Source organism: Rana temporaria, chromosome 8 (assembly GCF_905171775.1).
Source record: "Rana temporaria chromosome 8, aRanTem1.1, whole genome shotgun sequence".
Classification (NCBI taxonomy): domain Eukaryota; kingdom Metazoa; phylum Chordata; class Amphibia; order Anura; family Ranidae; genus Rana; species Rana temporaria.
In genome coordinates, this window is record NC_053496.1 from 189,716,349 (window position 1) to 189,740,636 (window position 24,288).

Genomic DNA, 24,288 nt, shown 5'->3' on the forward strand with positions numbered 1-24,288 from the left:
TCAGGTGACTTAGCTTCTACCACGTCACACGCAAGTACGGAACGCCATTAGACACTTCCGGGTACGGACTGCGGGGCTGTGGAGCGCAAACAGCCACACGTGCTTAGGCTACCGCACTGAACTGTCCCTTGAGACCCGTGTAGTGTGCAACGAGGCGGGTCACTGGAATTTGGTTTATAACCACCACCACCTTAAACGGCATTTCATTTATTCTTTTATTTTTTTCTAATGCATTTTTATGGTTTTTACTTAGTAGTACATTTGAGCTGACTTCTTTTTGGAATATAAACGATCAGCAAACACAAACGTACTTTCCCATGTGGATATATATTTTTTGTTTTTCTATACAATCACTACCCCAAGAGGAAAAAGACATCACATATGAGGAAAACGCCGCCCCGGATCAGACCGACAAGAGAGGTAACCATCTGACAGCTAACTGAAGCTAATTCAGACAAGCTCTACACCCCCTTGAGGGGACGTCTGTCCGGTGAGTGGGGACACATTGGGGGGAAAATCGTCAGCTACACCATAGAGAGAACACGGGAAAGTGATTTGCAACAATTCTAAATGTTTTTACCGTATGCATCAGCTGGGGAATATATGGTATAACTAATCTGAATTGAGAACTGAACGGCTTCTTGAGACACTGTCTTGTGTTTATCTTGAATCCCTACAAGATACGGCCAGAGATAACCTTTATTATAATATTTTATATTTTTTGTTTGAACTGTTTTTTGGTACATCAGCTGGGAATTGTAGCAAGCAATCCACTTGAAGAGAGGTCTGCACGGCTTCTATAGACATTGTTTATCGTTTTTTGTTTTGTTTTGAATTTCTACAAGAGATGGTCAGAGTTAATTCTCAAAATATTTTTGTTTGAACTGGTTTTTTTGAAACATTTGAACACAATCACCAATTGAGGAACTCACAATTCACGGGACTGTTCTAATATTTTTACTTTTTATTTGGATTTTCATTCTTATTTTTTATTTTGCTACCTGAGGGCACTCAGCAGGCACATACTTCACAAATAGGAGACATTAGCACATAGCACTTTAATTAACTGGTTGATGAATTTTTATATATTTATTTTTGTCACATTGTTTGAAGGTATATCATTTACTACGGCTGGTGAGCAGTATTAATCTTATCTAAGCCTAAAGCAGTATAGCTAAAAAGCACACCACACCTATTTTTGAGCCATCGATATATATTCTACTAGATTTAACACTTTATGTGTACAAATCACACTCTCTCCTACCACATGAGTGGATACACTCTCATAGCTCACATCATTGGGGAATTGTGAATACGGGGTACAGATCCTAATCCAGGTGATACTCCTAAATTTTAACTGTCAAAAGGATGCAGAAGCATTAACCTGTTCCTTACACATATTGGATTTTTATCTTTCATTTTATTTTATTTTTTCTCTTCTCGGTTCTCCTTACCAAATAGTAATTACTGGCCTCTGAAGGCAATATAGGACCATCATATAAAATAGGACATTCTCTCATATATTAGTCTCGCCTTTTAAGTTGTATTAGTGAAATAAATGAACTTTTGCACCATATTCTAATTGTTCGAGTTTCACCCGTATATCAGGGTGTGCTTCTTCCCCACATGTCCAGCAACATTCACATACAAGACATTTCCCGCACTCACTAATACACCTCGAGGGTTGTGTGGGGCCCCTGATGTACAGGAAGACAGGACTTCAGTGAGGAGCATTTCCCTCACTCAGGACAGGAATACGGCTTCTCCCCCGTGTGAGATCTCTGATGTCTGGAAAGATTAGCCTTCATTGAAAAACATTTCCCGCACTCAGAACAGGAAAAAGGCTTCTCCCCCGTGTGAGATCTCTGATGTCTGGAAAGATTAGCCTTCATTGAAAAACATTTCCCGCACTCAGAACAGGAATATGGCTTCTCCCCTGTGTGAGATCTCTGATGTTTGGAAAGATCGGACTTCACTGAAAAACATTTCCCGCACTCAGGACAGGAAAAAGGCTTCTCCCCCGTGTGTAATCTCTGATGTTTGGAAAGATCGGACTTCACTGAAAAACATTTCCCGCACTCAGGACAGGAAAAAGGCTTCTCCCCCATGTGAGATCTCTGATGTTTGGAAAGACTGGACTTCTCTGAAAAACATTTCCCGCACTCAGAACAGGAATACGGCTTCTCCCCCGTGTGAGATCTCAGATGTGTGGAAAGATGGGACTTCACTGAAAAACATTTCCCGCACTCAGGACAGGAATACGGCTTCTCCCCCGTGTGAGATCTCTGATGTTTGGAAAGACTGGACTTATCTGAAAAACATTTTCCGCACTCAGAACAGGAATACGGCTTCTCTCCCGTGTGTGATCTCTGATGTTTGGAAAGATAGGACTTATCTGAAAAACATTTTCCGCACTCAGGACAGGAAAAAGGCTTCTCCCCCGAGTGAGATCTCTGATGTTTGGAAAGACTGGGCTTCATTGAAAAACATTTCCCACACTCAGAACAGGAAAAAGGCTTCTCCCCCGTGTGAGATCTCTGATGTGCGGAAAGATGGGACTTCTGTGAAAAACATTTTCCGCACTCAGAACAGGAAAAAGGCTTCTCCCCCGTGTGAGATCTCTGATGTGAGGAAAGATGGGACTTCTTTGAAAAACATTTCCCGCACTCAGAACAGGAAAAAGGCTTCTTCCCCATGTGAGATCTCTGATGTTTGGAGAGATGGGACTTCATTGAAAAACATTTCCCACACTCAGGACAGGAAAAAGGCTTCTCCCTCGTGTGAGATCTCTGATGTGTGTTACGACTGGACGTCTGCGAAAAACATTTCCCGCACACAGAACAGGAAAAAGGCTTCTCCCCCGTGTGAGATCTTTGATGTGTGGAAAGATTGGACTTATCTGAAAAACATTTCCCGCACTCAGGACAGGAAAAGGGCTTCTCCCCCGTGTGTGATCTCTGATGTGTGGAAAGATTGGACTTCACTGAAAAACATTTCCCACACTCAGAACAGGAAAAAGGCTTCTCCCCCGTGTGAGATCTCTGATGTGTGGAAAGACTGGACTTATCTGAAAAACATTTCTCGCACTCAGAACAGGAAAAGGGCTTCTCCCCTGTGTGAGATCTCTGATGTTTGGAAAGATCGGACTTCACTGAAAAACATTTCCCGCACTCAGGACAGGAAAAGGGCTTCTCCCCCGTGTGACATCTCTGATGTGTGGAAAGACTGGACTTCTCTGAAAAACATTTCCCGCACTCAGGACAGGAAAAAGGCTTCTCCCCCGTGTGAGATCTCTGATGTGTGGAAAGACTGGACTTCACTGAAAAACATTTCCCGCACTCAGGACAGGAAAAATGCATCTCCCCTGTGTGAGATCTCTGGTGTGTGGAAAGCTTGGACTTCTCTGAAAAACATTTCCCGCACTCAGGACATGGAAACCTCTTATGTGTTGGAAAGACAGCACAGTCCCGCACAGTCTGAGGTTCCTCAGGATAAGAGGAATATGATGGTCCGGCACCGTCCCTCACAGTCTGAGGTTCCCCAGGATAAGAGGAATACGATGGTCCGGCACCATCCCGCACAGTCTGAGGTTCCTCAGGATAAGAGGAATACGATGGTCCGGCACCGTCCCGCACAGTCTGAGGTTCCTCAGGATAAGAGGAATACGATGGTCCGGCACCGTCCCGCACAGTCTGAGGTTCCTCAGGATAAGAGGAATACGATGGTCCATCTACACTGTGTGGTGCCGGATGGACATTTGAGGTAGTCGGGTTTTCTCCTGGACTATACTGTGTGATGTCCTCATCTTCTACTTTACAGTCTGGAGACAAAGTGAGACAATCCTCTGAGGTTTTCCTCATCTCCCGTCCATCTACTAAAATAGAAATACAAAGATTATTACTAGACATGAGCTGATTGGTTCCCCTAAACCAGGACTCCGTCCACATCAGGCAGCTTTGTCTCTGAGGATCTTACAATTCCCCCCTCAAGGTAACTGGTAAATGGCTCCTCTGATCTCCTACCAGATCATTTCTTTATTCATGGACCTTAGTCAGAGAGTGAGGAAACAACGAGAACTGTCTTTTATAGGAGTGACAGTGATGAGGGGATTATAGGACGAGGGTCAGGAGTATGTAATGTACAACAGAGTATATAGTGCAGGGGTCAGGAGTATGTAATGTACAACATAGAGAATATAGTGCAGGGGTCAGGGGTATGTAATGAACATGTAGCACCCTGGTGTTTAGGAAGGGTGGCTAATAAATTGAGTTCACCAGGTGGTAGTTATCCTTGCTTATTAGGAGATCTACTGATTTCTCTCTAACTTTGCATGGCTGCACCTTTTCTCTTCTGTCACTAGGTGGCAGTAGATAGACAAGGGTGAAGCAAAGTCGGATTATGAATGGATGGGGTGAATTAGGCAATTGGCAGGGGTTTCTCTGGTCCCTTGGCCTGCTGGGAGAGCCTATTTATTTGGGGGGAGTCAGGTGATCGAGGTTCTGTGCCACCTGGACGGCTGTCTGGGTGGACATGTGTTATGTCGCCCGGGTTGCTGGGCCGGAAGCCTGAGACCTATCCAGGAGCAAGAGAAGCAGCGCAGGGTTGGGACTGCAGGGTTGGATTCCAACTGACAGTAAATATTCAGCCGAACGGGGAACCAGTTGTGGTCGGAGGTGGAGGGGAAGCTGTCGCCACTAAGGGACCATCCACCTTGTTACCGGACACTACAGTTAGTAAGCTGGAGCCAGTACCAGAGCAATCTTCTCACCAGCCTGGGACAGTGAAGAAGTGTGAAAGCTTCAGCAGGTGTCAAGCCAGGGGCCCAGCAGGATAGGGGGGGGTGACGCTTGAGGAGCATCAGTAAGTGTCAAGCCAGGGGCCCAGCAGGATAGCGAGGGTGGCGATTGAGGAATAGATAACGGGTTAGCTGTAGAAGAGCTCAGGAGATTCAGTGGCCACTGAATCTGGAAGTCCAGTGAGTAGGGAGGGGCCTAACACCTCCCGGTTCGCAGCAAGACAAGCGAATGGACTGAAAGTTCTTGCGAACATTCGAATACCGTTAAAGTTTTTGGGGCCCGAACGTGAAAAATGAAAAGTGCCCGCAGGCTCTATATACTCTGAACAGCGGTATACAGGCAGTCCCCGGGTTACAAACAAGACAGGGACTGGAGGTTTGTTCTTAAGTTAAATCTGTTAGTAATTTGGAACTGGTACATTTTTTAAGTGTAGCTCCAGACAAAAAAAATCGAATTTGAAGCTTTTTGGAAAACATAGGGAAGGGTTATCACCCCTGTAACATTTGTTTTGCTGTCTGTGCCCCGTGTTCAGAAGATTTCACCTCACTTTCTGTCCCAATGACAATTGGATTTAGAAAATTTGGGGTTATTAGGGAAACAAGAATTGGTGATAAAGCATCAGTGGAGAGGAGACACCTTTTCCCCATATCAACTCTTACAGGAGAGAATTTCCCTTCCTAGGTGTAGATTTCCTCTCACTTCCTGTTGTCTCCCTCTGTTTGTAAGTAAGAGTCGTTTGTAAGTCGGATGTTTGAAAGTAGGGGAAAATTGTGCCTTAGGTGTTGGTGGTACCAGAACACTGTAAGCCCTCACCGTTACTCTTGGTGGGTGCAGGAACGAGCCCTGCTGTGAAATATCAAAAATGGTAATTAACAGGGGCATGTAAACAGGGGCAGAAAAATTGGGCCTTAGGCGGTGGTGGTAGTGCCCTGAAACAAAAATATTCTTAGAAGCCATCAACATGAACATTGAGGAGGAATAGGATAGTCACTCAGCATAATAGGATAGTCACTCAGCATAGGCAGTCTTCAAGGGATCCCACATCCATAGAAAAATCAATTGGTTACATCAGCATCAGGTGCTTGGTAGCTGGTGATCCAAGACTGATTCATTTTTATGAAGGTGAGCCGATCAACAGTCTGTGGACAGGCGCACTCTGTGATCGGTTACAAAGCCTCCAGCAGCACGGAATGTGCGTTCAGAAAGAACGCTGGATGCAGGACAGGCCAGTAGCTCAATTGCATATTGTGCAAGCTCTGGCCAGTGGACCATCCTCAAGACCCAGTAACCCAGAGGATTTTCTGTTGGAAAGGTCTCCAAGTCTGACCTTGCCCCTAGATATTCCTGCACCATGTAATTCAGACACTGGCGATGGTTGCTGGAACCGATCAGACCTTGGGGCTGCGGACTGAAGAATTGTCTGAAGGCATCGGTCAGACGGCCACCTTCTCCACCGCTCTTTCTGTGATTGAACGAAGCCTCAGTAACACGATGTCCAGCACCAGGAAATTGCAACCTCCCAGGCTCTGGAAACACATTGCACAAACCTTTCTGCAAGGCCTCCCAAAGAGGTTTCATCCTCTGCTCCCTCTGCGAAGGGTGGATACGTTCTGGGAAAGTTCCTTAAAACAGGGCACGTGGGTCAAGTGTCCATGTCGGAGGGCGGAGAGTAGGTTGGTGCCTACAACCATTCCTGGCTGAAGCTGGCGTGGCGTCAACCACCTCTGAGCCTGCCCCTGCAGAGCTAACAGAATCTCTGCCCCAGTGTGGCTCCTGCCCCCTAAGCAGACCAACTTAAGCACCGGCAGTAAGAAAAGAAGGATGGACAGCCGCACTCCGGAAAAACGCGTTTCGCACTCAAACTAGTGCTCAGCCATGACTAAGCACTAGTTTGAGTGTGAAACGCGTTGGCTGTCCTGTTTTATGGCTGCGGTGATTGTACATGTTCCAGTTTTGAAAATAAAGACAACTTTCTTTTAAGAAGTTTTTCCGGAGTGCGGCTGTCCATCCTTCTTTTCTTACTGCTATTGCTACGTGCATTGCCAGCACCTTGGTAATCTGACCGTCCCTGATCATCTACAAGGCTCACCTGGAGCGGTGAAAATCTCTTCTCAACTTAAGCACCGCATGGCATCTTTTTGCCTGAGTGCTTGCGTAGCCCCTTGAACGTCTACGGAGCATCGCTGGTTCAGAAGACAAATCTGCAGAGGCAGAGTACATAGAGGAAGAAAAGGAGGGGGTGGAGGAGAGAGCCACCACTAGCATTTTGGAGGTGTGGTGGCAGAACAAGCTCCAACAATACTGGACTCTGTTCTGCATCCTTCCCAGCTGCCAGCAGAGTTACCCAGTGCACCGTGAAAGAAAGGTAAAGTCCCTGTCCATGCCTGCTGGATCATGAGTCAGCGGTAATATGCACCTTACTGCTGACCGCCCTGTCTAATAAGGCCAAGACATTGCCTTCCACATGCTGGTAGAGAACCGGAATGGTCTTCCGTGAAAAGAAATGGCATTTGGGAACCTGCCACTGAGGTACCGCACATTCCACAAATTCACAAAGGGGCAGAGTCTACCAGCTGAAAAGGCAGCAGTTGCAGTGCTAACAATTTGGCCAAGATAGCATTCAGACGCAGAGCATGTGGATGGCTGGGACCGAATTTCTTTCTACGTTTTAGCTACAAGGGTAGGGAAATTTGCCTGCTACAATCGGATATTGGTGTACTGCTAGCAGATTTCCCACAAGTACTTGGGACACCTAATTCTACACCTTCATTCCTCTCAGTGCAGGTTTCTGAGAGGACTGAAGGTATACTGGGGTTTGGAGATCCCAGCTGATGAGAAGCAAGGAGAGGTCCGCCTTCTTCTTTCATGTGGGCCTTTTAAGTGCTCTTGCCAATGGACTGCATGGGAGGTCGTCATATGTCTGGTCAAGCATGTGGTGTATATATATATATATATATATAAATATATATATTAAATGCACTGCAGCTAACTGCTCAATCTAAATGACACTCTGTCCACGCCAACAACACACTACACAGGGCCGACATGCATGCGGCCTTAAATATTGTGGGGTGTGGACTTGGTCCCCCTGAGCCATGATTGGTAAAAGGCACCCTGCCTTCGGCCAATTATGGCTCTCTTCGCTGACGGCGCTGGGATTGGCCAAAGTATGCGAGTCATAGTGCATGCTTTGGCCAATCATCATACAGCAATGCACTGCGATCTCGCATAATGGGGCGTGACGCGGCGCTCGAATTTGTCGCGAACGGCCCATAATGTTTGTTTTTCGATGAACAGGCGAACAGCCAATGTTAGAGTGGAACTCATGTTGGACCCGAACATAAATCTCATCCCTACTAGTGAGAGACCGGGAGCTCAGGGAGAGAAGATCTGCAGTGAGAGACTGTGTGAGAAGAAGAGAACTATTCTGTGTTACCAAGAGTTATGTAGAACTAGCGTTAGTGACTGTAATAAGATTTGTTACCATAGAAGACAGCGGTCCTACCTATACAGAAGTGGTGTCCGGCTGGAGGCCTTCCACTGTATAGCAGTCTACCTATAGGAGTCTGCCAATTGTCATTGCATCTACTCAAATGTGTCCTGGCCCTAAACCGGCTCTCCAACCGTTCTTGTTCAGGCTGGATTCACATCTATGCATTTCTTGTGATTTTTGCATTTTGCAGACTTGCACTACAGATTGTGTTCCATAGGAAACCATGTTAAATAGACTGTAGTCCAAATCCGCATAATGCAAAAAGCACTAAAAATGCATAGGTGTGAATCAAGCCTCAGAGACAATAAATCTCTTGTTTGCATTCAAAACACGACTAGTGCCCATCATTCAATCTTGCATTACACCCACCATGCCTCGTAACCCACTCTACAAAGAAGGATGTCAGCTATCTCTAACTCTGGAGGTCACCGATAGGCCTCAGGGGGCCCAGGACCTTGTTATATGCAATAGATTATATAGTACAGGGGTCAGGAGTATGTAATGTACAACATAGAGTATATAGTGCAGGGGTCAGGAGTATGTAATGTACAACATAGAGTATATAGTGCAGGGGTCAGGAGTATGTAATGTACAACATAGAGTATATAGTGCAGGGGTCAGGAGTATGTAATGTACAGCATAGTGTATATAGTGCAGGGGTCAGGAGTATGTAATGTACAACATAGAGTATATAGTGCAGGGGTCAGGAGTATGTAATGTACAACATAGAGTATATAGTGCAGGGGTCAGGAGTATGTAATGTACAACATAGAGTATATAGTGATGGGGTCAGGATTCATGATATTGGTATTCAGTAATCAGTGGCGAATGAAATGATTACTGGAGACAAGTTGCAGAGATCCCACACCGCTGCCTCCCATCTCCTGAGACTGCACTCAGTGACTTGGGTCTGAGACTATACAGACATATCCCTCCACCCGGCACAGCCAGCAAATAACAGAGCAAGTAACCCGGGAGAATTGTTCTGTCAGAGATCTCACTAGACCCGGGCATGGGGCAGAAGACCCAAGGTACATACCCCAGGTGTCTAGGTCAAGCAAACCCTATGGGAAAAATCAACATTTTGCTGCCAGCTGATCCCCAGAATCTCCATAAATCCAGTCTAGAGACATAAATTGTGTCTGCAGCACAGAGAAGGAAGATTATCCGAGAGGAATACAGGAAGGGGAACACAGCTCAGGAAAGTGACCAGGGGATTACAGGCTGATATCACCCAGTCCCCGCCCTACTCTGGACCAATCAGTGAGCAGTATGGGTGGAGGAATGGATTTAGTGTTAATGACCCACCTGTGCTGATCTCTGTAGGAGTGTCCTCCTCTATAAATGTCCCTGTTATTCCATCCTCCTCCATAGACTGCTGATCATCCCTCACATACGTCTCTTCTTCTTCTGATTTCACCTCAAATTCTATATCGATTGGATCTCCACTCTAAACCAAGAGAATGAGAGAGAATATCATCTGTAAGATATAAACTTACATACAAAATCCACACATCATCTCCACCAGTCCATGTTCTAGATGTTCCGCCCCACCGACCTTTAAATAAGGAGGGATGGTGTGACCTTCCTGTGTGGAATCCCGGGAATACAGAGGACGGGGACATCTCTCTGGGGGGTTCCTGGTATTAGGTGGCTCCATCATATCCTTGTGTCCTTCTGAAAACTCCTCCATCACTCCATACTCCTCATCCTCCTCTTTATACTCTTCTTTAATATCAATATTATCATCCCCGAGGTTTCCACTCTGAATATATAATAAAACATTCATTATAATAAACATGTTTGTGTATAAATCATAACCACCAATAATTGTTCCTCATCTACCTGATGATGGTGGGGGATGGTGTGACCTTCCTCCATAACCCCATCCTCATCATCCTCCTCTTTTATCTCTTCTTTAACCTCAACTTTAGGATCTCTCAGGTCTCCACTCTGAATATAGAATAAAAATGACATCAATGGTAACAATGCAGATAATGTACAGATCCTAATGATACTATCAGTGATTGTTCCTCATCTACCTGATGATGGTGGGGGATGGTGTGACCTTCCTGTGTGGAATCCCGGGAATACAGAGGACGGGGACATCTCTCTGGTGGGTTCCCATTACTGGATCCATCTGTAGGAAACACACACACTGACTGAATACATTGTTTCTATGTGTTTATCAGATGATGGGGGATCTAGGTGGAGCCTCCGTACTGCTCTCTCCTTTACAATAAAGTCTCCTCTTACCCGGTGATGTGAGGGGCGGCTGATTGTCCATCATGACGTCCTTGTAGAGATCCTTGTGTCCTTCTAAATACTCCTACATAGGGAAATAGACAGTGACATCACCTGATACTTACAAAGATAAAGTCATCATCCAGACACATCCCTTGTGTTGAACCTTCACAGACATCAGGAATAGTTATTTCCTCCTCCATAAAGATTATAAAATCAAACACAAGTATCATAAGTCCACCTCTAAATAAAACCCCCAACCCGTATTATCGTATAATCTGTTAGTATAAACTGAAATGAAGAGAATGTTCCGGCCCTGTAAGTGGGGGAATGTTCTGCCCCTGAAGGGGTTAATCTAGGTCTCCACACTATATATGTGTGTATCATCATCTGCTGGAGATAAAAGACGTCACAGTGACTATGGAGGAAGAGGACGGACATGACGGGGGTTACTGGGTGTAAATAGAAGATAAGATCTTATTACCTCCTCTGCTGCGTCTTCCAACAATGTCTCCTCGCTACTCTCTCCCGACTCACCTCTCACCCGGAACTTCCTGTCTGTCCCTGACATCACTTCCTGTCTTCCATAGAGACTTCTTCTCTCTATGGTAGAAGTGAGATCACCGTCTTGTGGAGATCAGAGGAACTGCAGCCCAGAGAAACGTCTCATAGGTGTCCTTTTATGAAAGTGCGGTAAAATACCGCTATTCAGTTCTCAGGCATTCTCAGGGGAGATCGCTCTCCTCTGAGTGCCTGTTTATGAAGCTTTGTAGATCGATTCTCATGTTGAGATGAGGAGCGATCTACAAACGGCTGGAAACTGCCGAGAACTGCTTCTCTCACTGTAATCTGGCGTGATGTAGCGGGATTACAGTATGAGGAAGTGAAAAATACAGAAAAAGTTGTACACGAATCAGCACACATTATACACCACATATTAATAAAATAATAAAGTTACATTCCCACCAAACAATATACATTAACCGAATTATTAAAAAACATTGTTTTTATCAATATTTAAAGCTCATACATGTGCCTATTTACATGTGAATGGTGTATAGGAAATGAATGTAATGCAGCTATACACCATTCTGCAGAAGTAGCCAGAAAGTTTAAGGGCGTTGGAAAACTTCAGCTGTTCAGAATGAGGCAATTAAGGCCTCTATAAGTAATCCAGAGGATTACTACTGATTGCTGCATCCTGAGGCTTTTTGAGTAAGGAGAGCAGTGAGCTGAAAAGACTTCTGAAGAGGTGAGGTGTTGATTTTTCTGTGTGATAAAAATCAAAAGACTATTTGTTTTTCTGCTGTATGACCAGCAGTGTCTGCCCAGCAGTAGGCTGTGCCAGACTCCATAGGTAGGTTCCTGTGTGGTGAAGGTAGACGCCCCAAGTGGCCAGGGTTTATTTTATGTTTGATTTTGTTTATGCTGTTTGGATGCTTGCACTTGTCTCCAGCAAGATGGAAGAATAAACCAAATCTTTGTTTTCAGCCGTCTTCGGCTGCTTCTCTGTATAAATTCGGTGTGTGGTGAACCCATCCAGGGGGTCACACACCCCCCCCGCTACCGAGCTAACCCCTTACACTATATATATACATACACTATAAATTCCTAAGCTGCTGATTTTGGGGGGTGTATTGGGGGGAAGATGGGATCTGACTGTATAGCTGCTTGTGTGTGAAGCATGGAAGACAAAAGACTTCCTTCTTCCTCCACAATACTCAGCCAGCTTCGGCTTCTCTCTCGGATTCTCCACCTCTGAGATGGTGAATCAGAAAGTGAGAATTCTGTCACAGATCGCCAGTGAGGTGCTGAGATCGCACCTTCATAAACTGCTTTCCGTTTCTGTGACAGTCAGTTACAGATTCTCACTGTGCTGAGATAATCGGTGGAGAGAACATGTTCTCCGCTGATTACGGGGGAAGCGGCCGCACATGTCGTCACCCGCCGCCGCTACACAGCCCATCAGGGAATTTTTATATGCTGCTTTACATTCGCCTTTTGATCTATTAACATTCTCTGTGGAGTGTTGATTAACCCCTTGGAGGATTCCTTGTGATGATTTGATGTGTGGCAATTGTTTCTGCTTTGCATGACTTCCTGTTAGTTCAGGGGTCTATGCTGGAGGTGAGAGTACCTAGTGAGACTTCTGGTGGAGGGATTGTCACGTTATTGTGAATCTTCAGCACTGGTGTGTCATGAATATGCAACAAGCCTGTCTGCTTACCTGATCTCCATGTGTTCATTAGAGGCTGATCCTGCTCTGGTTCCCCTTTTTATCACTTCCTCTTCCTGTATGGCTCCACCCTAGTCCATTCCAGGAAGCCTATATTAACCGTTGTTCTACAGGTCTGCAGTGCTGTTCAACAGTGTTCCTATGCTTAGTTCCTGTCTGCAGTATAGTTGCTACTTCCTGTTTGCAGAGTGCTTCGTTCATCTTCCGTGTACCGTTTTGGCTTGTTCCCCACTTCCTTGTCTGCCTGTGCCCCTGACTATTTGCATGTCCCACGGTTATCCTTGTCTGCCTGTTGCCCTGACCTCGGCTTGCCCATCACCACGGTTTGTCCTGCTGACTGCTTCCCCTTTCTCCCTGCGGAGTGTGACTTGAGGAATCTCGGGGATGCGACCTGGACCCAGTCGCAGCCAAGACCATCCTTACCATCAAAGGCTCTGGTGAATACAAGACTGGGTCTTAGACTCCGCACCCTGGGTGATCTTGGGTTACGCTTCCTCCCTGCCAGCAGTAGTCGGCTATAGGGTTCACTTCCCTGTGGTGCATCCCTGACCCCTACGGGGTGCACTTGTCACCTGGCCACAGGTGACCTGACATGGTGGATGTTTCATATGGACTCATTCTTTCACTTGCTACTTGCTTAATTTTATTTTATTTTTTTAAATCTCTTTATTAATTTTTTCCGAAAACATTCCATACAAAATAGAACCATACATATACATTTACATTCCCCCATTTACATTCATCTGCTCTCCTCTAGAGCCTCCATACAATTCAATTCGTCCCTTTCACCTGACTCAAATACCTTTACCCCCTCCTCTCTCCCTTCATTCAATGGTGTGGTTAACCTCCCCTTATTCCCCATTTATCCTGATGCTGTCATGGAGTTCTCTATCCAGCTTGCCCATACTCTCTCATATTTCTCCCCATGTCCTCTATTCCGATATGCCTCTCTATACATTGGCAAATTACTGTTTACCAAGTTTTTCCAGTGTACTACTGAGGGAGCTTCTGTCTTTTTCCAGTTTAGCACTATTGCCTTTCTAGCATAGAACAATAGTAGACCTATCTGTGTCCTCCTTCCTACTGACATACCGTCTTCCCTGCCAATCCTAACTGACAGATCTCTGCTTCTTGTTCCAATCTTATTGATGTCACTATGGCAATGATTCTCAGGACCTCTCTCCAGAATATCACTATCTTTGGGCATAGCCAAAATATGTGCATGAAATCCCCTGGGATGCCTGCACATCTCCAGCAGTCCTGAGGATTTATCGGGGAGATCTTGTGTAACTTATATGGTGTGTAATGGCTTCTATGTAAAAAAATTTAATTGTATTCATTTATCTCTAAGGCCTCGTACACACGACCGAACATGTCCGCTGAAACTGGTCCGCGGACATGTCCAACCGTGTGTAGGGCCGACCGGACATTTTTCCGGCCTAGCGGATAGGTTTCCAGCGGACAAAAGTTTCTTAGCATGCTAAGATACATGTCCGCTGGAAGCCTGTCCGTCGGACATGTCCGACATGTCCGCTGGGCCGACATGTCCGCTGGGCCGAAATCCCCCGCATGCGTGGAAGTGATTCGACGCATGCGTGGAAGCATTGAACTTCCTGGGTCGCGCACGTCGCCGCGTCATTGTCGCCGCAACACGTCACCGCGTTTGCTGTCCGCGGGGATTTTGGTCTGATGGTGTGTACACACATCAGACCAAAATCTGCCAGCAGACGTGTCCGATGAAAACGGTCCGCGGACATGTCCGGTCGTGTGTACGGGGCCTAAGTGATACAAGTATCTGCAGTGGAAACCTCCATACCTCCTCCCACTTCTCCATTAAGTTTGGAACATCCCTCTGCCAATTTTCCCTTCATTTATTTGTATCCGGAGCCGTAATCTTTATTAAATACATGTAGAAATTTGAATTTTTCCTTTTTTTGCCATTTGCTCCAGACCTGATTCTATTAATGGCGGGGTCCCCTCTGGAAATTGAGCTAGTAAGGCGTGAATAAGCTGCCTATACCTAAATGCATAGCTCTCCGGAATGTTCCAAAGTTGTCTCATTTCTACGTATGATAGAAACTTCTCCCCTTGTAAAATGTGTGACAATTTCTTTATCCCATATTTAGTCCACGCCCCTGGATCCTGGATGGAAACTAGATGTGGTAACTCCGGGTTCCTCCACAGTGGGGTATTTGGTGATAAGTTTGTTTTTAAATCTCCTTCTTTTCCTATAGCAACTTTCCATGTTTACTGTTGTCCTCATTGCCGGGGTTAGATCTCGTCTTGTTTTGATCCCTCTATACAATAATCCCTGCAATGCCTCTACCGATTGGACCACTGCCGCTTCCAACATAGTGGCTGCATCATACCCGTCCGGGTTTAACCATCTCCCCGCCGTCACTAATTGTGTAGCTATATAGTATTTATAAGAATCTGGAAAGGCCAGCCCTCCCTGCGCCTCCGGTCTCATCAGCGTAGTTAATTTAATTCTTGCTGGTTTATTTGCCCAAATAAATGTAGATAGCATTCCATGTAACTGTATAAAGAAATTCTTTGGCACCCACTGTGGCGAGTTCCTGAATATATACAGAGATTTAGGTAAGATCTTCATTTTTACCAGGTTTACACGTCCTAGTAATGACAGAGGCAATGTCCCCCATATCTTTAGCTTCCTCCCAAGCTCCTGTACCACTGGGTCTAAGTTTAGCCTTCGAAAATCTTCAGCCTGTCTAGATATTATAATACCCAGATATTTAAATTCCGCTACCCATTTCAAAGGTAGGTTCGGGGGCAGCAGTTTCCTGTGCTCCTTGATCAATGGAGAACAATAGGGACTTACCCCAATTTCCTTTCAGCCCTGTAAATGGTGAAAATGCATTTAATAACTCTAGCGCCCCCTCTAAAGACGGCCCCGCATCTCTTAAAAAACAGAAGCATATCATCTGCGTATAGGGCTACCCTCTCCTCCAGCCCCCCCACTCAGAGTCCCTGAATGTTCGGTGTGGTCCTTAGAGCCTCTGCCACTGGCTCCACCGCTATTGCGAAGAGCGCTGGAGAGAGAGGGCATCCGTACCTCTATATAGCCGAAAGAAGGATGATCATTTTCCTCCCAGCTTAACTGCTGACATGGGTCTCCCATATATTGTTTGGATCCACTTTATAAATACTAATGGGAATCCCATCCTTCTAAGTATTTCCCACAGGAAAGGCCATTCGACCGTGTCAAAGGCCTTTTCTATGTTTCGGGAGGCCACTGTCCTAGACCCCTCCTGCATATGATGGGTATGTATATTTGTATAGAGCCTACGCAGATTAATATCCGTTGTTCTCTGTGGCATAAATCCTGTCTGGTCAGCATCTATTATATTTCTAAGCAGGGATTGTAGTCTTAATGTTAATATCTTCATCAAGATGTTTAAATCAGTGTTTAATAGCGCTATTGGCCTATATGATGAACATCATTATGGATCCTTTGTTTCTTTATCTATCAGTGTTATATGTGCTTCTCTCATTGAATCTGGGAGGGCCCCTTTCCTTAACCCGCTTGTGAATACTTCTGCTAATTTAGGAGCTAATAATGCTCCATATTTTTTATAGAATTCTGCTGGAATTCCGTCTGGGCCTGGTGCTTTCTCCCCCGAGAATGTACGTATAACCTCCATAATTTCCTCAGCCGTAATAGGACAAACTAATGCTCTCCTCTCCCCATCCGACAGCCACCCTAGGGCTATCCGATCCAATAGGCCCATCATATCCTCCGGGCGGAAGTCGGGGTGGCAGGGAAGAGGCATACAGTGTACTGTAATATTCTCTGAAAGTCTCCAATATCTCTTCTGCTTATTTTACTTTCTGTCCATTTGAATCCTCAATTTCTGATATAGTTGTAGCCTGATACTCTTGTTGCACCAATCTTGCTAGGAATCTACCCCCTTTATCTCCCTGCTCAAATATGTTCTGTCTATTTTTGTGCATTTCTAATCTTGTTATCTCCTCCATATGCAAATGTGAATCTCTTTGTGCGCCCATCATTTCTTTAAAGTTGATCCCGCTGGGGTCTTGGCCATATTTTTCCTTCCGGAAATCAATCTGTCTCTCTAACTCCTGCATCTTTACCTTCTGATTTTTATTGACCGCTGAGAAATTTGATATATATTGTCCTCGCAGATATGCTTTGACCACATCCCAAACCATCTCTACCGAGGCTGATCCAGCATTATTCTCCCAATATTCCATTATTATCAATGGGCCAGATTCATAAAGAATTGCGGCGGTGTAACGTATGTCCTTTACGTTACTCCGCCGCAAGTGCTTGATTCACAAAGCACTTGCATGTAAACTTGCGGCGGCGTAGCGTAAAGCCGTCCGGCGCAAGCCCGCCTAATTCAAATGGGACGGGGACCATTTAAATTAGACGCGTTCCCGCGCCGAACGTACTGCGCATGCTCCGTTTTGAAATTTACCGCCGTGCTTTGTGCGAAATGACGTCGCCCCCGACGTAATGTTTTGCACGGCGACGTGCGTGACGTACTTTCGTCTTCTTTCCATCCCCCCCCCCTCACAAAAAAAAAAAGAGAGAAGAAAAAAAAAAGGGGGAAGATTCCTTTCCCTTCTTAAGTGTCAAACTACCTTATTGTGTACTTATTCATTCCTTTAGAGGCATACTGCAAGTATCATTCACATATTATTCCCCTTCCATTCCTCTCCCACCCGTAGGGGAGAAAGGAAGAGAAGAGAGAAAGAAAAGAAGAAACATTTTTTCCTAAATTGGCAGACTACATTATTATATACTTATTCATTCCTTAACGACATATTCAAGTGTTATTCAGATGTTGTTTTTTCTCCATCCCTCTCCCACCCAAAGATAGAGAGGGGGGGTGGGAAAAAAAAAGGAAAAAGGAGAAAGGAAAAATGACAATGGTCCCAAAAAAAAAAAATGTCCCCTTCCTCCTTTTCCAACTATCAAAAATACATTGCCATATACCTCCCAAGTCCCATTATACCATTATTCCACTCAGTGCTTTCACCCTTACAAACATATTTCAAGTGTTATTCTTCCCATTTACCCCCCCCCCCAAAAAAAAAAAGGCAGAGACAGAAAATGTCCATCTATTTAGTATCTAGCCATTCCGACGCTAATGTTGGTGTTTCAAAAAACATGGTATGTGTCCCATCTACCACCCGTAATTTACTAGGGTATAGCAGACTGTACTTTAACCCCTTCTCTCTCAGTCTTTTACGTATTTCTGTATATGCCCTTCTTTGCTGTTGTATCTGAACTGGGTAGTCGGGGAAAAATAACAATTTAACATTTTCATACTGTATATCTGCCCTCATCCTTGCTGTTGAAAGAATTTGATCTCGGTCCCTGTAATTCAGTAAACGTATCAAAAAATGACGGGAGGGCGCCCCTGGTTTAGGGATACGGAAGGAGATCCTATGTGCTCTTTCCACCACGAATGTTGAGGATACTTATGTTAATTTCAGAACTTCTGTTAATAATTTTTCCGAGAATGTAATTGGGTTATCCCCTTCTACCCGCTCTGGCAGACCCAGAATTCTAACGTTGTTCCTTCTTAGGCGACTTTCTGTGTCTATTGCTCTGTCCTGCAATTCTCTAATTTGCTTTTCCAATCTTTGCCATTCCTTGTTATCCTTTTTATTTTTATACGCGGTTTTCTATTTCTGCTGTCTTTTTCTGTATTTTATCGAAATCGCGTTTTATTGAACACACATCTACTGCCAAGCGTCCATTTTATTTGTCAGCACTTCACTGCTTGCTTTTATTGCCTCCAATATGTCTTTCCCAGAAGGCGTGTGCTCCCCCTCTATTCCTGCCGTCTGCGTCTCCGCTGTTATGCCTTTTACTGGGGATTGTGGAGGTTTCTTTGCTGCCTTTGCCGCCATGGCCGAGGAAGAGGAACAGGGGGTCACTATCAGTGGTTTCACACGAGATTTACTGGGGGCCATTTATCCTCATATTAGTTTAGGGGGGGGGAAAGAGAGAGGTTTATTCCTCCTTTATCCCATACCCTTCGTTCTACCTGGCTCTTTAATATCTATTCAAGAACTGTAGAAAACTGTAGAGTATCATAACACATAGGAGGAAAATGGAGTATCTGTTCCAGGCAGACCTAAGTTCAAAAAGAAAACAGACTGAGAGAAAAAAAAAGGGGGTGAGCCCAGTCCTTCAAGTTGTTAGGATTGAATGCTTTGGGGCTCACAAAGAAAAGAGCATAGACCAAGGACTTCCAGTTGGAAACAAAGCGCTAGGTCCAAAGCTATAATGCCAGGGAACTGATAATCAGGGGATTACAAGCCAGTGTCCATAAAGTATATATTTCCATCCATTGCTTCTCAGTCCCCTACACATTTCTCCAAAACGGCCGATATATCGGTCGACCTCTAATCTTGTCTCCACCTACTATGCAGCCCTAATGACTGACTTTAACCCCAGGTATCACAAAGCTCAGGTAAAGTGGACCTCTCTGGACCTCTCCCTGGTAGACGAGGACTGGTCAGAATTTAGTGATACGTATAAAACTTCAGTTATTGCTTCCCAGCACCGCATCATACAGGTCAACGCTTTTCATCAAACCCACCTCACTCCGGCTAGGTTACACAGGATGGGTCTCCTGCCCTCGGCTGCCTGTTTCCGTGGCTGTGGCCAGGAGGCCGATTTCCTACACTGCTTCTGGTCATGCCCAGTAGTTCCGGGACTTCTGGGAGGAAGTGGGTGTTTTTATCTCATCGGCGCTAGGCCTCCCAAACATAATCCACCCCAAGAACTGCCTATTTTGGCAAATTACACCTATCATCACATGCCAAGAGACTGCTCCGCATACTCTACTACTATGTTAGAAAAGCTATTTTACTGTCCTGGAAGGGCGCACAGACCTCTCTGAGGTCCCTCTGGATAAAACTTATTAATGATTCTATCCCACTGTATAAACTTATTTTTGAACTCCGGAAACAGAACAAAACCTTCCACAATATTTGGGCCACGTCACACTGATTCAATGTCCCGGGATTGGATCAGTGTGCCGTCTATCACAGGAGGCTGGACATTGTTACTGCGGCCCGGGAAATTCAACTCCCTGACACAGGAAGATCACCACTCTGCAAGAAGAGGAGGAGGAGGGAGCGGAGGTCAGGACCTTGAGCCATCAGGATGACACCCCGCAATGGGCGGACCCCCGGAGGCACGGCCACCGCGTATGTGCAATTATCTGCACTTTTTTTCTTTTGGCAATATGCTGAAAACACCATTTTGGGACGATATGTTTCGGCCGATTAAATTTCCGAGCATCCCTAATTATAAATACACCTCTTAATAAAACCCCCATCCCGTATTATCGTATAATCTGTTATTATAAACGGAAAAGCTGAATTAGATTGGAAAAAAAAACACATTTCCAAAATGAAGAGAATGTTCCGGCCCCGAAAGTGGGGGAATGTTCTGACCCTGAAGGGGTTAATGTATGACTCCACACTATATATGTGTACATACCTCCCAACTTCCTGAGATAAGAATGAGGGACTTCTATTAGCAAAAGTATGTAGGCATAGGACACACCCCCTGACACACCCCTTAATGGAGACATTTAAAAAAAAAAATGGTTAAACCCACAAGTGCATTTTTACCACTAATATTCCTTTATATTGGCTTTTGGAATTTACAAATGCAGCAGAAAATTGTAGAAATTGGATGGAAGGTTTAGCACCGGGAAAGACTTTTTGATAGATAAAGAGTGCATTTTATATACATGTATATAGATCAGACCAACATGAGGGACACATGAGGAGGAAAGAGGGACTTTGTTGTGAATGAGGGACAGTCCCTCCAAATCAGGGACAGTTGGGAGGTATATGTGTGTATTATCATCTGCTGGAGATAAAAGACGTCACAGTGACTATGGAGGAAGAGGACGGACATGACGGGGTTACTGGGTGTAAATAGAAAATAAGATCTTATTACCTCCTCTGCTACCGATTCCAAAGATGTCTCCTCACTACTTCCTCCCGACTCACCTCTCACCTGGAACTTCCTGTTTGTTCCTGACATCACTTCCTGTCTTCCATAGAGTTTTCCTGTCTCTATGGTAGAAGTGAGAAGATCACCACCTTGTGAAGCTCAGAGGACCTGCAGCCCCAAGAAACATCTCGTAGTGTGAACACGGCCTTGTGCTGTGTGTGTATGTACTGTATATCCTTATAGATGGGTCATCTTCACTCCCACCAAGGGGGAGAGAAATATATTACTGCCTAGTCCAGCCTTTCTCAGCCAGGGTTCCTCCAAAGGGTTCTAGGGGTTCCTTGAGCAATGGACAATTTCTGTCTCTCAGTAACAACTGACATCAATGATCTGTAAGGAGGGCAGTCTTCCCACTGATGACATATAAGAGGGTCCTTCTCCCATTGGTCACCAATGTAAGGGACCACTACACTGACCACTGATATAAGGAGAAATTCCATCCAAACCGTGAGATTGGTCAGAGACTAATTGGTATCATTCTGGGCATTGCCAGACTAGGTCTTGGTGACAGAGTGAAGGGTGATGCTGCTCATACTATATGTGACCCTCATCTACATCATGGACTTCTTCTTCAGCTTCTTTTTAAATGGCATAGAAATCCTATAGAAGAGGTTGGGGGTCCTGAGTAGTCATAGAAAGGCCCAGCACCCCAATAGTAGAGGAAGAGGTGGTCTGGTGACATGGAGAAGACTTCCGGTCAGTCTCTGGATCTCCATTATTGGAAACATGGTGAGACAACAAATACAGCGGGATGGTGGAGGAGATGTTGGTAGAAGACCCTGACCACTGTATATGATGTACTCCTGACCTCTGTATATGATATACTCCTGACCTCTGTATATGATATACTCCTGACCCCTGTATATGATATACTCCTGACCCCTGTATATGATATACTCTTGACCACTGTATATGATATACTCCTGACCACTGTATATGATATACTCCTGATCCCTGTATATGATATACTCCTGACCCCTGTATATGATATACTCCTGACCTCTGTATATGATATACTCCTGACCCCTGTATATGATATACTCTTGACCACTGTATATGATATACTCTTGACCACTGTATATGATATACTCCTGACCACTGTATATGATATACTCCTGATCCCTGTATATGATATACTCCTGACCCCTGTATATGATATACTCCTGACCTCTGTATATGATATACTCCTGACCCCTGTATATGATATACTCCTGACCACTGTATATGATATACTCCTGACCCCTGCACTCTAGACCCATTATTCAGAGTTACCTTTAACCTGATGACCTACAAAGGCTTTTAACCACTTCCCACCCGGCCTATAGCAAAATGACGGCCGGGAAGTGGTTCAGTTATCCTGACTGCCCATTATGTGATGTCCAGCAGGATAAGCCGCAAACGCATGCCCTGCGGTGCACACAGCCCGGCGATCTCTGTTGTGGCGTGTCAGTCTGACACACTGCAACACCGATCTCGATAAAGAGGCTCTGATGAGGGCTCTTTACCACATGATCAGCTGTGTCTAATCACAGCGTAAATAGGAAGAGCCGTTTATTGACTTCTCCTCATTCGCATCTGACAGTCGAGAGTAGAGGAGAGCCAATTGGCTGCTCTCCTGACAGGGGGGTCTGTGCTGATTGTTTATCAGTGCAGCCCCCCACCCAGGCTGCCTACAAAGGATGCCCACCAGGTATGCTACCCTGGACCACCAGGGATATGCCAATCAGTGCCCATTAGCAATGCCTGCCAGTGCCATCAGTGATGCATATCAGTGCCACTCATATATACCCATCAGTGCAGCCTTTCAGTGCCCATCAGTGTTGCCTATAAGTGCCACCTATGAGTGCCCATCATCGCTGCATATCAGTGCCCATTGTCAGTGCCCACCAGTGCCATCTCATTGGTGCCGCCTCATCAGTGCCCATCAGTGAAGGAGAAAACTTACTAATTTACAAAATTTTATAACAGAAACAAACAGAAATGTTTTGTTATTATTATTAATTCATTACGTTCCATTCGTTTAGATGCGGCATTCGTTATTTCTGGTAATTCGTAACTTCGGATAAAATTCATATTCATTACGTTCACTAACAGCTAAATTTGAAAGAAAATTCCGATACCGATAATTTGTTATTATTTCTGATTTTCGAATTTCCGGATTTTCAAATTTATTCAAATGAATGAATGTCGATCAGAACTAATGACCCGAAAAAGGAAGACACAAATGAAAGGAAAACAAAGAAATGTTTGGTCAGTGCACATGTCTACAGCTTAGTAGATGATAAATTAGACAGATAACTGAGAAGCCGCAGATGTCACTCGCTAACAAGCTTTTAGATGTTTTACGAAGTTCCAAGGAATGTCTATACAAGAGGAAATCTATATGTTGTAAACGCCTAGAAGAGGCCACTTGGCATCCTGGCGTGAGTCGCTCCTTTCCCTGGTGAAATAAAAGGTTTGTTTTTCCTGGAGTCCGTGTCCGGAGTCCATTCCTGGTTTCCCAGAACTCAAAGAGCCGTTTTGCTGCAACATTTATCTGGTGCATTGGCCGGGAAACCAGGTGTGACGGCTGTGACAGGTGACAACACCACCAGCAATTCTTCTCATTCCACCGACACACACAACTTTTTTTTCTCTTCAATACATTTTTTTATTATAATTTTTACTTTTAAACAGATTAGAGTCATAGAATCAGGAAATAGTAAAAAGGTAGAAATGCGATTGGTCAGGAAAATGACTTGTCTGGAATGTGGAGGCGGAGTCGTACAATACAATACACAACGTGTTCCATTATTATAACAAAGTATTGTAGAAAAGATCACACCATAGAAAATGGGGGAAAAGGAGAAAATAAACCCGCATATTAAGGGGGAATTTGTGTACGAGGAACACCTTAACAATCGCCACCATTTTATTCTCTAGGGTGTTAGAAAAAATATATATATATATAATGTTTGGGGGTTTTAAGTCATTTTCTAGCAAAAAAATCTGTTTAATCTTAAAAGCACAAAGTCTGAAAAACAGGCCCCCGGTCCTTAAGTGGTTAATAATCAATTCCACTTATATATCCCGGGGGGAAGGACATGAAAGAAAAAAACACAAGTACCATAGTGCTCTCTGCTTCTGAATTTATTATAAAAGCCCCCCCCCCCCCTAAAAAGTTACACTTACAATAAAAACAGCAAGTATCAGATCACCAGCTCACTCACCGCCGATCGACATTCACATTAGATTTTATTAATGATTGATTGTAATATGTTTATAAAGTGATATAAGCTCATGAAATGTGGGAGGGGTAACTCGGCTCGTTGGTCTAGGGGTACGATTCTCGCTCGGGGTGCGAGAGGTCCCGTGTTCAAATCCTGGACAAGCCGTAGTTTTATATATTATTATTATTTTTTAGGATCGGTGTACAATTGATTTTTCATATATGTGATTGATTCATACATATTTATGTTTTCTATAATAATTTTTAATGAATGGACAA